We start from the raw sequence: 4,953 nt of genomic DNA, 5'->3' as shown, positions 1-4,953 counted from the left end.
AGAGTCAAACCTCATCGTTGTCTTATTTTAAGAAATTTCGGCAGCCGGCCCAGCCTTCTGGAACCCCCACCCCCACCAGCCAGCAGCCACCAACATGGAGGCAAGACCCTCCTCCAGCAAAAAGATTACTACTCACTGAAAGCTCAGATGAGGGTTAGCATTTTTTTTTTTTTAGCAGTAAAACACTTTTAGAGTCTTTTATTATATCTGATATAGGCATGTAAAGAGATAAAGACATATGGTTTTGTATTCGTTAGCTAGGATTTACAGATGCTGACTTGGTGTGCTCGCAGGAAAAAAGAATTAGGTCACCACAGATGAACAGAGATAGCGAGAGTCAAGGAGTAGGGACAGAGCCCTGGAACGATGTCGTCGGTCTCTGGGCGGACATGTATCTGATACTCGAAGTCCCCATATATGTAAGCCCTGGTAGCCCTGTTCTTCACGTACCTGAAACTTGGTAAGTGACTCTCTGTATTGGCCCTCTGCAGCTCTGGAAATTTTGAATTAAAAAATCTTTTGAAAATGCTTCCTCTTGTCCTTTGAAAACGAACTGATATTTTTACTTCTTATCCAACACCTCGTTTACCTACCTTTTATCTTCTGTTCAAAATCAAGGTCACCTTTAAAAAAATTTTTTTAATGTTTATTTCTTTTTGAGAGAGAGACAGAATATAAGTAGGGGAGGGGCAGAGAGAGAGGAAGACACAGAATCTGAAGCAGGCTCCAGGCTCTGAGCTGGCAGCACAGAGCCTGATGTGGGGCTCCAACTCATGAACAGAGATCATGACCTGAGCCGAAGTCAGATGCTTAACCAACTGAGCCACCCAGGCGCCCCGGCCATGATCACCTTGAAACGGAGGTATGTCTGGTTGTGTCTACAGTTTTCTCACAGCACATGTAGCACAGGTTCACATAGAAGATACCATCTACCTTGAAAAGCTTCCCCAATCATCCTAAAACCCAGGTAACGTGACTTGTTCTAATTATTCAAATTATAGCATTTCTCACGTAGTTCAGAACGTTTCCATTGGCCTGTCTCCTTTATTTCTTTATAATTTAATTCATGACATGAAATGTGGTGATAACCATTCTTACCTACAGCCTAACACTGTACCTAGGAACACAACGGGCACTTAGTAAATATTTATCAAGTTAATGAATACATGCAATGTGACATAATCTGATATAAGGACTACAAGATATTCTTTTCTTTCTTTTTTTCTTTTTTTAAAAAATTGAAGCATAGTTGACAATATCGACTATAGCTGACTATAAAACTAGTATTATTAGTTTCGGGTGTACAACATAGTGATTCAATATTTATAGGCATTATGAAATGTTCACCAATATAAGGATAGTTCTTGCCTGTCAGCATATAAGGCTATTACAATTTATTGACTATATTCTTTATGCTGTACTTTTCATCCCCATGACTTATTTATTTTATAAGTGGAAGTTTGTACTTCTTGATCTCTTTCACCTACTTCATTCAGGCCCCTGGTCCCTTCCCAAATTGCCAACCACCAGTTTGTTCTCTGTATTTATGAGCCTGTTTTTGTTTGTGGTGTTTTTTAGATTCCATAAGTAAGTGAAATCATATGGTATTTATCCCTCTCTCTCTGATTTATTTCACTGAGCCTAATATCCTCTTGGTCCATCCATGTAGTTGCAAATGGCAAGATTTCATTAATTTTTATGCCTGAGTAATATTCCATTGTATATATATGCCACATCTTCATTATCCATTCATCTATCAATGGACATTCAGTTCTATATCTAGGCTATTGTAAATAATTCTGCAATAAGCATAGGAATACATATATCTTTTCAAAGTAGTGTTTTTGCTTCCTTTGGATAAATTATCCAGAAGTGGAGTAAATCATAGGGTAGTTCTATTCTGAATTTTTTGAAGGAATCCCGATACTGTTTTCTAGAGTGGCTGCACCAGTTTACATTCCTACCAACAGTGCATGAAGGTTCCCTTTTCTGCACACCCTTGCCAAAACTTGTTATTTCTTATCTTTTTGGTACTAGCCATTCTGATCAGTGTGAGATAACATCTTATTGTGGTTTTGATGTGTTTTTCCCTGCTGATCAGTGATGTTGAGAATCTTTTCATGTGTCTCTTGGTCATCAGTAGGTCTGCTTTAGAAAAATGTCTATTTGGGTTCACTGTCTATTTTTTAATTGGATAGATTGGGGTTTTTTGGTATCAAGTTGGAAGAGTTCTTTATTTTGCTATATTTTATTTATTTATTTAAAGTATGCTCTGTGCCCAACGTAGGACTTGAACTCATGACTCTGAGATTAAGAGTCATGTCCTCTACTGACTGAGCCAGGCAGGCCCCCTTGCTATAAAGTATTTTTATTAAAATTTTTTTAATGGTTATTTTTGAGAGAGAGAGACTGAGCTCAAGAGGGGGAGGGGTGGAGAGAGAGGGCTGTTAGCACAGAGCCTGATGTGGGGCTCGAACCCACAAGCCGTGAGATCATGACCTGAGCCAATGTCAGATGCTTAACTGACTGAGCCACCTAAGCACCCACCATCCTCCTCCTATAAAGTATTATTAAATGAAGGTATGTATTATTTTTAGATGTAATGCCATTGCACACTTAATAGATTACAATATAGTATAAATATAACTTTTATATGCACGGGGAAACAAAAAAATTCACTTGATTTGCTTTATTTTGATATCCACTTTATTGTAGTGTTCTGGAGATGACCCTGCAATATCTCTGAGGTATGCTTGTATTTATTTCCAAAATGTTTTCATTGCCTGTGATACTGTGATTTATGAGAAATATATATTTGGTCATTAATTTCTTGTATATATTTGATCTTTGCTCATGGTTTCTGGCTCACAGCTCCCAAGATCCTTGGAATTTCCTGAGTGATTAGAGCAATGGGCGTATCTTTTGTTACAATATTTGGTCTCTAAAGATCAAGATTGAAAGATCTAAAGATCTCTAAGATTCAGTTCCTAAAGTCTTTCAGAGCCTTAAAAGTGAAATGGGTGTCTTGTTCATAACAAACCTTTCTCACCACAACTGGATTTATGTTAATGAGTTGGCTTTGGGACTGCACCTCAGAAGAGGGTTGGTGGCCAGGGGAACTGGCCATGTCTTTAGAGGGTTGGAAATTTTAGTCCCACTTCCTGACCTCCTGGGAGGGGAGGGGGTTGAAGGTTGAATCAGTTACCAATCGTCAATGAGTTCATCAATCATGCCTAGGTAATCAAGTCTCCATGGAAACCCAAAAGGAGGGGGTTCAAAGAGCTTTCAGGTTGGTGAACACACAGAGATTTGGGAGAATGGTGACCTCAGAGAGCTCATTGAAGCTCCTCGCCTTTTTTCAATCCTGCGTCCTGTGCATCTCTTCCCTTGGGCTATTCCTGGGTTATACCCTTTCCTAATAAACTGGTAATCTAGTAAGTGAAGAGTTTTCTTGAATTCTGTGCGATGTTCTAGGAGATTAATTGAACCCGAGGAGAGGGTAGTTGGAAACTTCAATCTATAACCTGGGGGTCAGTGACCCTGATGGCAACCTGCATTTGTGACTGGTATCTAAAAAAGTGGTGGTGGGCAGGGGGAGGGCAGCCTTGTGGGACTAAACCCTTCACCAGTAGAAGTGGATACTATCTCCAGGTAAATGGTGTGAAAATTATGGAGCTGAATTATAGGACACCGAGCTGGTGTTGGAAAATTCCTTCTTTATTCAGACACTCCCTCACCACCCAAAATGCATAATAGAATTGCAGAACCTTTTACTACCAGGAACAGAAGATCTATAACCATTAAGCAATTACTCCCTATCTCTCCTTCAGCCCCTGGCAACCTAATCTACTTTCTGGCTCTATGGCTTTGCTATAGAATACTTGATACCTCCTATAAGTGGAATTATACTTGCCCTTCTCTGTCTGGCTTATTTCAAATAGCATAATGCCATCCAGGTATATCCACATTATAGAATGTATCAGAATTTTCATTCTGGTTTTTTGTGGCTAAATAATTCATTTGTTTTCATATACTGCATTTTCTTTATTCATTCATCTGTTTGTGGACACTGGAGTGTTTCCATCTTCTGCATATTGTGGATGATTTTGTGATGAACACTGGGGTACACATATCTGTTTGAGTCCTTGCTTTCAAGTCCCTTGGGTACTTACCTAGGATTGGAATTGCTGGGTCACTATAATTCCATAGTTAGCTTTTTGAGGAGCCATAAGACTCTTCTCCATAGTGGCTGCACCATTTTACATCTGCACCAGCAATGTATAAAAGTTCCAGTTTCTCTACATCTTTGCCAACACCTGTGGTTTGTTGTTGTTAGTCATCCTCATGGATGTTAGGTAGTATCTCATTGTGGTTTTGCTTTACATTTCTTTAATGATTAGTGATGTTGAATATCTTTTCAAGTGCTTATTGACTATTTGTATATCTTTTTTGGAGACATATGTATTCAAGTCCTTTGCCCTTTTAAAAATTTGGTTGGGTTTTCTTGTTGCTATTATTGAGTTATAGGAGTTCTTTATATATTCTAGATATTAATCTCCTATAAGATATATGATTTGCAAATATTTTTTTCCGTTCTGTGATTGTGTCACTTGATAGTGTCTTTTTTTTTTTTTAGATTTTAAACTTTTATTTGCATTTATTTTATCCAGAATTTACTCCTGCACCATAAGTTTTGTTTCTTTAGTTTCTTTTGGGATATCCTTTTCTTCAGTGCAACCTCCTCTTCTGGTTTAGGAACAATCTACTCCTTTTCAGTAAGGACTGTCTCAGTGTGGCTGGAAGAGCTCATATATGGGTCAGTCCAAACACCTACAGACACATAAAACGATGCTCAACATCACTCATCATCAGGGAAACACAAATCAAAACCACACTGAGATACCACCTCACACCAGTCAGAGTGGCTAAAATGAACAAAGCAAAAGACTACAG

This window comes from Suricata suricatta, chromosome 3, assembly GCF_006229205.1.
Source record: "Suricata suricatta isolate VVHF042 chromosome 3, meerkat_22Aug2017_6uvM2_HiC, whole genome shotgun sequence".
NCBI classification, from domain to species: Eukaryota; Metazoa; Chordata; class Mammalia; order Carnivora; family Herpestidae; genus Suricata; species Suricata suricatta.
The sequence above is the reverse complement of the archived record's forward strand: the minus strand, read 5'-3'. Positions refer to the sequence as shown.